Source organism: Salarias fasciatus, chromosome 11 (assembly GCF_902148845.1).
Source record: "Salarias fasciatus chromosome 11, fSalaFa1.1, whole genome shotgun sequence".
Taxonomy (NCBI): domain Eukaryota; kingdom Metazoa; phylum Chordata; class Actinopteri; order Blenniiformes; family Blenniidae; genus Salarias; species Salarias fasciatus.
In genome coordinates this window covers 10,132,131-10,147,806 of record NC_043755.1, presented here as the reverse complement: position 1 = coordinate 10,147,806, position 15,676 = coordinate 10,132,131, and positions in this window count along the sequence as shown.

Here is a 15,676-nt window from a genome sequence, read left to right as displayed (position 1 = left end):
ACTATCGGTCGGATCCTCCTCTCCAGTACCCTGGAATAGACTTTCCCGGGGAGGCTGAGGAGTGTGATTCCCCTATAGTTGGAGCACACCCTCCGGTCCCCCTTTTTAAACAGGGGGACCACCACCCCGGTCTGCCAATCCAGAGGCACCGTCCCCGACCGCCACGCGATGTTGCAGAGACGTGTTAACCAAGACAGTCCCTGCACATCCAGAGACTTGAGGTACTCAGGGCGAATCTCATCCACCCCCGGTGCCTTGCCACCGAGGAGCTTACCAACCACCTCGGTGACTTCAGCTTGGGTGATGGACGAGTCCACCTCTGAGACCTCAGCCTCTGCTTCCTCCACGGAAGACGTGGCGACGGGATTGAGGAGGTCCTCGAAGTATTCCTTCCACCGTCCTGTGATATCCCCAGTTGTGGTCAGCAACTCCCCACCTTCACTGTAAACAGTGTTGGCGGAGACCTGCTTTCCCCTCCTGAGGCGCCGGATGGTTTGCCAGAATTTCTTTGAGGCTGACCGATAGTCCTCCTCCATGGCCTCCCCGAACTCCTCCCAGACCCGAGTTTTTGCCTCCACAACTGCTCGGGCTGCAGTTCGCTTGGCCTGCCGGTACCCGTCAGCTGCTTCGGGAGTCCCATGAGCCAGCAAGGCTCGATAGGACTCCTTCTTCAGCTTGACGGCAGCCCTTACTTCCGGTGTCCACCACCGGGTTCGGGGGTTGCCGCCACGACAGGCACCGGAGACCTTACGACCACAGCTCCGAGCAGCTGCTTCGACAATGGAGGTGGAGAACATGGTCCACTCGGACTCAATGTCTCCAACCTCCCTCGGGACATGAGAGAAGCTCTCCCGGAGGTGGGAGTTGAAAACCCTGCTGACAGAGGGTTCCACCAGACGTTCCCAACAGACCCTCACAATACGTTTGGGTCTGCCAAGTCTGTCCGGTTTTCTCTTCCGCCAGCGAATCCAACTCAGTTTCATACTTTGTGTTTTATCACTTTTTACCCTCCACCTGCAGAGCGCTCTTCACACAAAACCTTGTTTCTGAACACAAAGCACCTCATAGCTGATGGTGGTTAGTAGAGCACTACAAAAACATTTAGCAGAACATAAATAACATTTATAAATATGCTGTTTCATAGGCTGCTTGAAGCGCCGATCTCCAGTTGATGAGAACCCAGTCGGAGCCAAAATCACAATCAAGAAAGTCATTTATCTCAGTGTATTGCCTCTCTGTGGTCTCGAAGGCCTCAGCAAATGTTGAGACAAAGTCCAACGGAGAGGAAGAGACTGATTAAATGTTTACAACCACCATGCCTTCCACTTGTTTTCTCTGTGTGATAAGAGTTTGAACATCCGCCATTAATTAACGGAGGGAATTTAAGAAGCGTCGCATTTGGAAGAGGATCTGCTCAAGGATTATACCTTTCCGTCTTGCTGGAGATTTTTCCTGTCGAGGATTATGAAGTTTGCCTCCAGCAAGAAGCGCATTTGAATAAATGATATTAAAAGATGCAATTTAAAAATATGCTTCAAATTCAAATTTAAATGTTAAAGCTGTCGGAGAAATCAACATTTGCACTGAAACTAAAATGAAATTCAATCATTTAGTGTTTGAAATAAACATGAATCACAGTGTGTTTTTGTACCTATTTGTACCAAAATAAAGTTCCTCTGTTTATTTTAAGTAAAAGTCTGTTTGTCTTGAAGTTTACTTTCCTAAAACTACAATGTACAAATGTTAAACATGTTACTTTTGTGTAAAAATATCTGAATTTCAACATCAGCAGTGATTACGTGGTTTTGTCAACTACATCAATAGAAAACCTTTTTTTTTTTAAACATTCGGGCATAAATAGAAAAATACAGCTCAAAAATATCACATCATAGAGTCTGTCTTCTCTTCAGAGTCCACTCCTAATGACTCAGAGTCTGTCTATTTACCCATTATTTAATTAAATCGTTAGGAAAGGGCAAAGCCGAGCAGGCATTTGAAAGAGGAGGGACAGAGACTGAAGAGGAAAACTAATGAGTGTCGGGGTCGCAGGAGGACCACAACAACGTAGAAACCAGACCTATGAAAAGAGAACTTTAATGATCTTGTCTGAAAACAAAAGAAATATGCAATTTTAGCAAGGTTTATTAGATGATCAACAAGTTAGATGACCAAGAGGACAGACAAGGAGACGAGGTGAGACAACATCTCTTTTCTGGGAAAATCAAATAGTGACACAGTGGAGCAGCACACTGGAAGCTAGAAGAAATAGAGAAAACGTCTCAAAAAGTTATTCTTTCAATACCTGAGTGTAAATGAAAACACTCAAAGAGCTGGACACATGAATTATTCAAAAAGTTACAAAAAAATAAAAAATAAAAGAAAATAGAAAAAACTCAAATGTGAGTTTCAGTCTGTGTCCTGTTTCAAATGAGACTCCCTTCTTCAGGTCTGAGAACTAATAAATGTGCTCGGGGGCTTTTATGGCAACTTACAAAAAACTTTCATATTTACTGAGCATATTGAATGCTGGGATGTGTGAGGCTGCAGAGGGTGAATCTGTTGGATCCACTGTCGTCTTGGAAACAGAGGACACGTTTGACAGCTGTCAAATCGAGCAGCGACTGATGATCACTGAACTTCAAATGCCACGTTTGAAAAGTAATAGAAGCACCAGCAGAAAAATTGGTTGAGACTTATAAACACTTGAAGGGCAAAATGATACACGGCTTGAAGAACGAGGGCTCGATCATGAAGGAGCACATACAAACAACGCAAAGAGGGGAAGATGAGACACAGATGTGACAACAGGTGATCAGACAGAGAGCGAACAGGAGTGAACAAAGTGAAAGAAGAAACATGAGCACATTGACGAGACATGAGACAATGATGCATGCTGGGAGCAGGAAACACCAGGAACAAGGTGGGAGACATGACTATCAAGGCTGTGTCGACGTCTGACAGAAATGTAACTGAATACAAGAAAAGGAAATCTGTCAAAAAACAACATATATTTCTCAATTGATATTGTGAGTGAAGTTGTTGGCTGTTGTATGAGTCACTAAAGTCAATCCACAAATCCACAACAAACTGATGTTTTGGGGGTTTTTTTTAAAGCAGTTGAATTGCATTAGTGTTAACGGTATGATTGCTTGGGAGCCTGGGTAATATCACCAAGTTTAAATCTTCTCTGAAAATAAACCCAAAAATTCAGCAGTGCTAATTTGACTTGAGCTGGAAAGGGAGCAAAAATGGAGGGAAGGTCAGAGTTTATATTTACAAATCCGCACAAATGAATACGTGGCGCAGATGGAGACATTTGCCATTTTGTAAAATGTTTCCCAGAGTTTTCAGGGAGTGACCTTATCGTGTGGCAGCTACTCGGTAATGAGATGTGGCTGGGGGATGATCCTAATGATCTTTCATATTTAGAGGAAAATGCACCCTTGGCGGTACATTGGGTTAAGTCTTGACCTTGATGGTGGGGAAATTTGGCTTGAATAACATTTGAAAAAAAAAAAAAAAGTATATTGTGTATTTTTCATTGACTTGACAACCACTGCAAAAAAGTGAGCTGTCAAATAGATACTTTTTAGAAGTATAAGTACCTCTACACCTAAAATCTACATTTTTAACCATATATTTTACTGATTTCAATGCTTCTGTCTTAATTCTTGGAAAACACAGCGAATTCCTTCTGTCTGAAGGTGATATATCAATAAATTTACCTTACTTTGACTTGCCTTGAACAGAGTGAGACGTGACAAAGAGTGTCTTCACTTTACTAACTGCCTGAAGAAGGCAGCTCAGAAAACAGTGTTTGATGATGTTCAGTCTGATTGTTTTTCTTTGCAGATGATATCTACAGAGGTTATCCAGTGCTGTATCAGAGCTACATGCCAGCGTAGAGTAACTGTGACATGAGACCCAACAGTGCAGTCTGAATGGACTCATTATTTCACTCTATTTAAAAGAGGTTAGAGTTCATTGTCAGTCAGTATATAAAACACATTAGTCATGTAAATGAAAGCTCAGGGACAGCGGCAAGAATGCATACACACTGACTGCATGCTCACGACTGAGATATTAACATACATGGAGTTTCTAGAGACTCCGGAGATTCATGACTGAGGAAAAAAGAAAGATGTGATTAATTTATCTTCACTTCGGTGTGAGGAATTTACATAATGTCAAATAATAAATGTCATATTGTTCAAAGCTTCAGCAGATAAAGTCCCACCACAGTCAGATAAGTCAAAGGCGACTGCAGCTTCTTCAGTGTGAGTTTGCATGTTTGGCTTCACGCTCGCCCCGGGGCTGCAGCTGCAGGGGGGTGTCGGCCTGTCAGGGCTGTTTTCCTGCTTTCTGAGAAAGATTTCACACACAGATGCATTTGGGTCAAGTGCCTGCAGAATCAAAGGGTTTATCCACACGAGATTTTGTGCCTCCTTCAGAATCTCGATGTAGTCGAATACATCGCATTCCTTCTGACGTATTACCTTCACTGATGTAAGACAACCCCCCTCTGATATTTGGACAATATCACCACTCTGCTGAAGTGCAATGAGCAAAGAAAAGTTACATCTCTTTTGTAAGTCTTCAATTATTAATACGTCTGAACCTCCACATGGAACTTTCTCGACTTCTCAAGCACACAGGAACAGACATGAGAAGAACTGTATTTTCAAATACAGATTTGTTTAGGACTGCCCTCAGATTTAGGACATTAAATGAGCTTTATAAAACTGTAGAGGCGGCCTGGGGCAAGTGGCCGAAAGGCATTGTGGGACATGTTCTGGGGGTGATTGTGTTATTGTTCTTAAGTTGTTGTTTGTGTCATAATCAGTTATGTTATTCAGCGTTCATTGTGTTACTTTGACCGGGTTCTGTGATTCATGTTATACCGGGAGTGATTTTGGCTCTGCTGCTGCATAAGATGCTGTGTTTGTGATGTTTGTGCTCCTGAAATAAAGTCGGACTTGTGAAATTCTAAACCGCTCATTTATTTCACCTGCACCGACGCTGCAATACTTTGTAGTTCCCTTAATGAGAGGAAAAAAATCTTTGTGAAAACTGGCTTAAAATGAGAAGAGGCAAATCAAAGTGTCACTTTGATAAAGAACAGATCAAGTCACAGGATACACAGGTACAATCTGAAATGAAAAGTTCTGCAAGTCAGCAGTAGTTTCAATTTTTCAAAACACGATGAATTTGCCAGTATTTGCTGATAACTAAAATGATTACATTCACTCTTGTGGAAATTACCACTTACAACAAACATGCGAAAGTATTGAGGTTTTAAAATCAAGCGATGGTCACTTTCCAAGGTGGACTGAAGATTCTACACAAGAAGAAGCTGCATCTTATTTTTCCTTCTTTGGCACGTGTAATTCAGATTTTAACAACAGCGGGAACAGCCCTGGGCCGACCTTTGATCTCTGCCAGCTCCTCATGAGGGGTCCAGTACGCCGGGAAATGTTCACACGAGTTAAGATTACTTTAAAATCTCTCCGAACTGCAGTTTGCATTGACTTCGGCGTGAGGACATGTCAGACTGCGTCATATGTAACTTTTTCTTTTGCAAGTTATATAACAGAGTTGAAGTGATTAAAGAGACCGTGTCTTTTAATGTTCCATCAGGTTTGGGTGATCAGTCCTCGAAGTCGCATTACAGCTGCAGTTTGATTCAAACGCTACTTTCAAATGGAAAATTTCATTAGTTATGCATTAGCAGATGTAGTAATCATCCTACGAGCATTGAGACTGCAAAATGCTTCTCCACATATCTAATAATTAACTGAGATGAAGTGATAATTAACTGAAACTTGATTCTGACTCATTCTGGGTGAATGTACAGGAGGAAATAGTTGGTTTAAACTACCTTCATGACAGAAAACTTGATAGTGTGACCGTTTTGTGTTTTCCAAAGTTATTTTTTACAAATAGTTCCTGCTTACACTCTAGTTTTCTTCTCTGTGGAGCACATTTAAATGGAAACACACCTGGACTATCATGTCTTTGTGCTCTGCTTGCTCGTATATTCCTCTGTGTGGAGTTTTACTTCAGACATGGTCTCTTTCAATCAGGAGAGTCTTTTCTTACCAATCAGGTTCCCTTTCCTTAATCCTGGTTTTAAAGAGAGCGCATATTCACTTGCTTTTGAACAGAACAGTTCCATTCAACCATTGTTTCCCACCAGCTGGCTGCAACCCTTTCTGCTCTCCTCCATTTCTTTTGTTTCATTTCATTTCATCGTCCGCTGATTTTGAAGGGTAGCGTTATGTGCTTTTGGCTTAAAATCGCTCGATGCTGTCAGGATGGGTAAGCAGCTTTCTAAATGTGAGAGAAGCCCACAGGAGTATAGCCACACGCACGCAAAATGTCACTACCATGCAGAATAATCCCGGTGCCGAACGGCTTAGTGGGTGTAGTTTAATTGAGGATACAAAGCTCTGTGAACAAGCTCTCCTCCAAGAAACAAAAAAAAAAAGTTAAACTGAGAATGGCTGCTGAGCAAACAAACCACAGCGTTGCCCGGACTGAGCCGTGACGTTAAAAACCCCCCGAGTCGCTCGGTCGAGTCCAACAAACGACTTGCAATCATAAAGCAGACTCTCCGGAAAAAGAAGCCCATGTAGGACGGGTCAACCTTGAGAGTGGAACAGTGTGTTTTCTTCACAGTGGTGAACCAGGCTGAAGTAGCGAAATTAAAAAAACATTGAGATGTTACAGCCAAGTCAGTCTGGAGGAGCTGCTTTTTTTTTTTTTTTTTTTAATCATACTGACATATTAATTAAATGGATGTGAAGGCAGATACTTCAGAGAATATCCATGGGTGCATTGCAGGAGTTCATATTGAGTGTAATGGAAGAGGGGGGGAGTGAGGGGGGTGTAAATGATCTGCTGTAGTCGTCCCTGATGCAAGCAGAAAGAGGAAGAAGATGAGAAGGCGAACCGGCGAATAGGGAAAGAGGGAAACGGGTTCATATGCCATCAAAGTGACAGAGGTCAGTGACTCTTCCCACATGCATCTTGGATGTAAATGCTGTTTACTGTCGTCTCACTTGTTGCATTTATTTTTTGTTATCGTATATGTGATTATTTTCATTGGCTTAACTGTCCAAATTTGTTTGAAAACTTGTGTTTTTTCATTAAAATATAACAGTTCAGAATCAGCTTCTTCTCAGACAATGGGCTTGCCCCCTCACCATCAAAATGAACTACATGTTAATGTTGGTGCATCACTATTTAGATCTCCAGGGTTTCTAATGATACATTTAAATGGAGTAACAGGTGCAGCACCACACCTGCAAAGGATTTTTTTTTTTTTTTTTTTTTTTTTTTGTATATTTTATCAACTTTGGAATTTTCCATTCAAACAAATTAGAAAAATTAGGATCACAAAACAAATATGGATTTCATACATTATTAAAAAAATATATATTGAGTTGAGTGCTTTAAAATAAACAATGATAGGTATTCAAAATCTCATTATTACGTTCATCAGCTTCCGAAAATAACATGAATAAATCTGATAAAGGATTCGTACTCTGTGGATGGATGGATGGATGATTTGTACTCATTGAATTCTTTACTCAAGTAAAAAAGTGAGCCCAGGTCCCTCTCAGGATCCTGCCAATTGTCCGATAGCAGAAGATTTCAGCTCTATCACCATTTGTTTAATGAGCCGTCACGGTGGATCAGATATTCTGTTTTTGTGAGATTTAGGATGTAATCAATCCCCAGCAAGGAAACACACCACACTCTTGTCGCTGTCAAGCTTGAAACAGTACGTTTAACTTTGATACTCTAACATAAGATGAGGGCATAAAGAAATCCAGTGACCGACTCAGCTCACTGGTTACAAAGTGTTTTCGAAAGTCACAGAAAGTTGCTAAAACTGAAAGAAAGATTGTGCCTCACAAAACATTGCACTAAGACAGGGACAAACATGATTCAAAGTTAGTGAGCCTTAGTGTATCAATAAAAGAGCGTCAAATCAGTACTGTAGCCTTGGCAGATGTTTTGAGAAATCGGTTGTGTCTCTGTAAACTTTAAACTCAGGCAAATAATAGCAATTCCATCGATCGACAACTCTGACAGTTCAGGAAGAGAAAAAAGAAAAGACCAGAAGCCTCCTTGAAAACGCAGTAATAGGGACGAATGGACTAGTGACTTGGAGGAAACCATATTCCTTTTCGCGGATGTGTTTATGACTCCCTTATAATTCAATTCCCAAGGTGAAGAGCAGATCGGTCAGATATTACACAGAGTGCCGGCTGGAGGGGTAGTGTCTTGGAATTGTCACATTTTGATTTGTGAATCCTCAGAGAGGCCCGATGGGGACGCGCATTCATTTGAGCTTTATTCTATTGTGATGAATTTTGTCTTTTATCCATGTCCAATACACTCGCCTCCCTGGGAAGAAAGATGGATGGTGGTTGTCAGGCCTGCTTGACACATGGAGCCGGCGGTAAACTCAGTCGCGAGCTTGTATCATCGTCCACTTCCCAAGGTGACTGCTTCACATCCACATCTCACACTGATGAGTTAAAAAAAAAAGAAAAAAGAGTCAAGCCACTATTAAACTCCTCACAGTGGGACTTGTTGGACATTGAACTAAAGCCATCTAGTGTTTATGGACAGCAGAGCAGTCTGGAATGAGACTTGTTCTTAGATATTAGCTGTTAATAACTTTCCAAATCAAAGTGGTTGTGCTCCATTTTTTTTTTTTCTCCGTCAACTGATTTACCATCAGCTAAGAGGGAGCGTTTGAGCCACTGAGGGATCCAGTTGTCTTTGCAGGATCTGATTTAAATCCTTTTAAAATTGCATTCTGTCCTCATATCTCAAAACAATCAATAGATTATATATATTAAAAAAAACAACAACAAGATAAAGGCAAACTGCAGCTTCGATGCAACTTTTATATGGGAGAAATTGTTGTCCTAACTCAGTAATGTGTTTCACTTGTCACTGAGATTTATGTCTTCTGTCGTCCTCAGTTCCGTAAGCGGGACTCTTCGTGTTCTTTGAAAGCCGTTGCTCACCTGATGACATGCAGCTTCGCCAGATTGACGGGTTTCTGCCCAGTTGGGGCTGTTTTGAACATGTTGGGCTGCATTGGGCAAACAGCTGAAAAGTTAAGGTGTATTTTACAACATCAGGCTGGATTTTAGGGAATATTCCAATGAAAACGTGAACTTGACACTTAAATTGCAGAACAGTAAGAACCGCTGTATTTTCTCACTCAAAGATCAGTCAGAGATTAAAACAGTGTTACCTCTGTCCTTATGACAGACACCATCAACATTAGTCAATGTTAATAACCCTGATTATGCCAATTAGAGCAGATTATCTCTGATTTCCTGTGTGACATGTTCAAAACAAGCCCAGTTTGGGTGGAAACCTAACCGATCTGGACAAACACTGGGAACAAATGCAAATTACGAGTACTTTTTCAGCATGAGACTGCACTTTCAGCCGGATGTACCGGTGAGTAATGTACTGGTTTTGCCCATCTCTCAAATACGTAACTCACAAAAAGGAACATCAATGATGTAACCTCAACAGGTTTCAGTGAACACTCTTCCATGGTGACCTGATCTGACTGCGGATAAAAGCATCTCCCACTTTACTGAAGCAAAAACCTTCAGTGGGGGATTTGTGCACCAGACACATTGCAAACAATTTACAGAGAATCAGTAAAGGGGGGGTTCAGCCCTGTCTAGCCATGGTGGTAACAGATATTGAAGGTGCAGGCCGAAAGAAGAAGAAAAAAATGATTCAAGTCAAAATTAGTGCAATAATTGTGTTACTGGACAAATGAGAATGAGTTCACTTTGTCTAGCTCTGAGTGTTTTCTTTGGGTAATTATTCCCTAACTCCTACAACACCAAACTGAGGGTAAGAGTTGACTTTAAACAGTGTGTGTGTGCAGCAGTGTGTCTCTGCGTCGGCCCTGGGACAGACTGACGGCCCGACAAGACCCCAGTGACCCTCAGTTTATTAGCTATACGGGTGAACCGTGACAGCAGCAGCTGCTCCAGGGAGAACATAACCTGTTGAAATCTACTTCAAAGAGTTTTTGAAAAACACGAAATATTTCACTTCCACTGAAGTAAGAAAGTTGAAACAGTATTTCTACTTTCACCTATGTCCACGTATATCTGTTAAAGTTTCTACTCTTATAAGTTCATGATTCATTTAAACACTGATGGATTTCTCGATATGGACTGCCTGTCTAAATATAGTGTCTAATTCTCTTTTCATTTCCATCATTCCATGATTGACAATGAACTGCCACACAGTTCTGCATCGGACAGACAGATCTTTTTGATGACTGTTGAGTCATTATAAACAAAAATGTAGAGTCTGTGATAGAAATACAAAAAAGCAGAATGTCTTGTGTGTTTGTGAAGTAAAGTAACCTTTCACGGTCACACTCTGTCATTTATTTATTGCAATTCCATTATAGTGTCCCTCGTTTCCCTCAAACATTCCACGTCCTTCTAATAATACTTTAATGACCCGGTGTTAATTGATAGGTTGGGGTAATACCGAGGTACAAGGCCGGGTTTGTACGAAACAAATCACATTGGCGATCAAAGCCAGGGTCTTATCTGAGAGACGTGCTGGGGATGAACTTTACATTAATAAACCATTCTTCATTAATGTATGAGGAAGGCCCACCTCACAGCAGCACGATGAGGCCATTAGTGAGTGTGTTGTTCTGAAAAATGCATCTATTTCCCACTGCATCCGGTCAGGACGTATAGATTCATGACTCATCACGGCAACTTCCTTACCTCCATTTAATGCTAAATTAATATGTTCAACATCCCTTACAACTGAGACATAAATATTGTGTGAGCTTTATATAGTTCAAAGCTTTTAAAGCAGTGTAAACAATGCTACTGTGGAACTGGGCTGGCTGAGCTGGTCTCTAGTGTGTTTTTAATGGAAGTGCCTCAACAGCCACATCGTCGAGGATTATCACTTTGATTTAAATTCCCTGCATTGTCGACCGAGGAGTGATTTGTTTACCTGCCAGCTCCTCTGTTTTCTTTCTATCTTTAGAGTTTTATTTTTATCCTGCACTCATTCTGCCTGTTTGCCCGTCTGCCTGCTGACCCGTCCGACCCGCCCACGTCCCCTAAACGCTGCGTGAGACTGAGCCTTTATTGCTCAGCGCGCAGAGAGGAGATGAAGACGAGATGACAGAAAAGGGTGTGACCAAACTCGAGCAGCAATCACCAATAACCTCATGTCTCGAAGGCCGTTTTCAATTATGTTTGTTGAAAAATGTCACTAAAGAGATCTGACTCTGTCAATAACCGAGTGACTCACAAATAAAGTCTTTACTACGTGTGTGAAGTCTCTGTAAATGTATTGAGAGAGTGTGTGAGTGCAGAAATGTTCAGCATGACACTCCTGGGTTTGTCATAAACTACACAAAGGCATTGTCTGCTGGTGAGTTTTGCTTCTCAGGCTCGATGCATCCTCATTTCTCACTCCATCTGCCTCCATTTTTCTCTTACAGTAAAACACAGCAAGTATTTATGGCTTTCATCAGAAATCAGTGGAGAGAAGAAACATTTGAGGGATTTTTAATCTGTTTCGAAAGTTGGATCGATGGAAAATCAGCAGGTGTTTCTGTGTCACTCGATTACACACAGAAATCGATTCCATGGCTTCTCCTCGCCCCGAAACCTGATCTAGCGTCCAAATCTGTCGGGTTCACCGTGTGTTTACTGAATTAGATCAAAGGTTTGGCTCGGCCTTTGTGACTCAAACTGGGTGGCGAGATGAGCGATACGACGCACATTTGATTTGCTGTGGCGGTAAAAAGGATGAGCGTGCGATGATGTTCTTGAAGTCCAGAAATCTACAGAGGTATACTCCACACCTTCAGTTTGTGTCCAACAACATCAAAGCGCTTCCTCTTCACAGCGATGCCTCCACTGTGAATCAATATGGCAACGTGAGGGAAGGGGAAGGTTCTGGCACGATAAAATATCCCAGATAGAGCGAACAGAACGAGATGAGGGACTGGAAACTGAGTGCAAATCACAACTCAAAGCTCATTTATTGTTTTGGTATTTACTTTCATCAAGAAAAGATTCATGAAAAACAATTATATTGTCAATATATTTATGGTATCAGCAATCAGAACACAAAAGAAATTGTACTTTTTGCTCACATTTTTGGCCAATAACTCAGGCGAAATATGGAAACATTTTCTTAGGTTCCAAAGTTACATTTCACAATCTGACAAAATTCAGACTTTATCAAGAAGACAAATTTGACATTTCACTTATATTGAATGTCTTTCAAGAAAAGAATTCATTTAGTAGAGTGTGTTTGTACTTTAAACTGCCAGACGTTATCACTGATGGATTAACTCCAAAACATAAATAATAACTGAATAACATATGGGCACTATCGTATGAGTTTGACTGTGTAGTTTTAGCTCATTTTAATGAGCAAATTGACACTGACCGCTCAGTGAATATCTCACAGCGACACCACAGCTATACAACAATGTGCTTTTTCTTAAGACATCTGAATTCAGAGGTACTTATTACTTATTTTCCATCCCTTAGTTGAACAAATCTATGAAAAGAATGTATTAATTAATGCTTTATTATATAATGATTTTCTGAAACGTCAACACTGACTTTTGTCATTCAATGTTTTCCATGGTTTTATCCTCCTACTCTACTGAAAGAAGGCTGGAAGCCTGAAATCAGACCCTGTCCCTCACTCCGCAAAGACATTTACATTGTGTAGTGACAAAGTTTCCCACGTTTAGTCATTCAGGGGCAGCCAGCGCTTTACATACTTATCTTCACAGGTCTGAACAGCGGAGCTGCATTTACAGACGGAGTGAATTCTTGGGTTTATAACAGTCAGCGCACCTTTTATCGTTCTGCTGCCAGCTGCCTTATTGTGATGAGATTGGTTATAGGAGGCTACTCAAACAACAATCTAATTAAAATCAATCATGGAGGCAATATGCCATTGCAAATATGACCGTAGCCCACTGGAAACAGACAGCGCTGAATGTTACAGAGAGCTTGAACAAAGACCAACACACACAATATCATTATGAGAGACACACACCGAGTGCGATCGATCGTTGTCGTTGTTTTGGTGGAACAAATCACACAGTGCTTATCGTGTTTTTAGAATGAATCAGTAAAACTTGCCTTCGTCAGAACTTTGAGCAGAACTTTGTAATTTTAAAGTTTTGATAAAACTGCTTCTTTTGTGCTCTGAATAGTTTGATTTTGAGCATGTTGAAACGATCTCGCTGTCAAAGGAAAATCTGAGCCATGGAGTTTGCGCGTCATTAAATTGGAGCATTTGGAAAATGAGTCACATCAAAGTGCATTCCCGTAATGATCCTTAAAGAGCTGCAAATCAGACAACATAACTGATTTTTTTTTCGCCACAGTTTAGATAGATTTGGTCATTCCAAAAGAAAAGAAATACATGAATGAGAAGCGCTTTTCGCTTGTGTCAACAAGAGTAAACCAAAGTAAACCAAACTAAACTAAACTAAAACAAACCAAACTAAACTAAACTAAGCTAAACTAAACTAAACTAAACTAAACTAAAACAAACCAAACCAAACTAAAGTAAACCAAACCAAACTACAGTAAACCAAACTAAACTAAACTAAACTAAACTAAACTAAACTAAACTAAACTAAATTAAATTAAATTAAACTAAACCAAACCAAACCAAATTACACTAAACAAAATTAAACTAAACCAAACTAAATTAAACTAAACTAAACTATACTAACTAAATACTAGTTTAAACAGTTAAGTATCCACAAAGCTGCCCCAGGAGCTAGAATGCTGTGGGAAGTACGGTGCACTGAGCCCTGTCCTCTAATGTCTGAATGTTATTCCCTTTAGTCCGTTCATTGCTTTTCACCTGCTGTCCCCCCCTTCGAGGGGGAGTCTTCTCCAGTTTCAGTTGCTGGCTCCACTATTACGAAGGCCTATGAACAAGCTCCGTCCGGACCGGGAGGACACCCCTGTCGGTCCTGCCCGTGGACTGGCTTCGGTTCTACTGCTGGGATCCGTGGTTCTTGTGCTGGACCGTCCAACGGACTGTCCTCAACATAGTCCTAGGCTTTACTTCTTATTGTCTCATGCAAGCTGTTGCCAAAGCTGTCCGTCCCTGGGAGAGGGATCCCTCCATACTGTGGTTCTCCCCAAGATTTCTTCTTTTCCCACTGGGTTTTTGGAGTTTTTTCTTGCCGGATGTGAGGGTCGAAGGCGGTGGTTGCTTCGTTCTGTCTCGTTACTGTAAATATTGACATATTACCATTATGCTTATTCACTGTTTTTACTTTTACCGACAAATGTAACATCTTGAAGCCCTCTGAGGCAACTGTTGTTGTGATACTGGGCTATACAAAAATAAATTGATTGATTGATTGATTGAAGACCTAAAAAGAAGGCTGTGAATCAAATTTTTAGTTTCACCTTTCCTTTTTCAGTCATTTTGTATCCTGGATGGATGGACAGATGGATGGTTAAAAAAAATACATAAATAGCAGCAAAGAATGGATATTATTTATATCATACATATAAAATGCAGAAGCTGCAAATAACCTCACTTGTAAAAAAGGAGTAACTTAGCCTCTGTTGCTTTTGAGTGACATGAAAGAAAACGGTTTTGATTTACTTTGTCAAGACACCGACACAAGAACGGGTAGTTCTGCCATGTCTGGGCCCTTCAGGTTTTCAAACCTGACAAGAAAAGAGCGCTTTGAACCTAATTTTACAATCCAGTGAAACCAGAGTCTGTTGTGTGAGAACAAAGAGTGAAAAGAGAGGTACAAAGGAAGAAAAACAGAACAATCACATTCATTTCTCAAAGTCCTGATTTTACAAATGAACAGATTCCAGCAGCATCCATAATTTATGGGCGAAACGTTGCCTGAATACGGCTCCCACCACCAAATAAAACTGTATCAAAAGGGGGAAAGAATGAGGGCTACAGGCTGAGGAGAATTTATATAAGTATTGCCTCATCAAAGAAGTAACAACAAAGGGGACGTCTTTAGCTGGCTCACAGTCAATAAAAACACCCAGGGTCCAATTCTCCTATATGTAATCATTCTGAGCGTGTTGCTTTGGTAATTTCAACCTTTATTTGGCCTTTGTTCTATAAATGAGCAATCAGTGATGAACCTTATAACTCTGAAGCTGAAGGAAGCACAAAAGATTTTAACAGCATCAGTTTCTCCACCCATGGGAGAGTAAAAGTGCTCTACATGTAACTAAACTACATGATAATTTATCTGCATTCTCTGATCCGCAACAGCATTAGTCTGTAGGAAATCCAAAATAATCCACATTAGTAGCAACAGAAATAAGATAAGGTGTGAATGTATAAAGTTGCATATAAGTAAAAGTACAAATCATACATAAATGTTTTTGTCGCACAGTTAATCTAAGTATGAAGATAGTAACTTTAATGAAGTTAAACTTCAGTAAGCTTGTTCTAACAATTCATAAACTGATCGAAAACTTAATCTGCTCTGTTCTTTTCTGTCCACTGAATGAACTGCAATATTTGAAGCTGTCGTCACAAAGGTTACTTTTTTACTAAACTCCAATTTTCTGCAGCATTGAAACATTGAAAAACCTTAAAC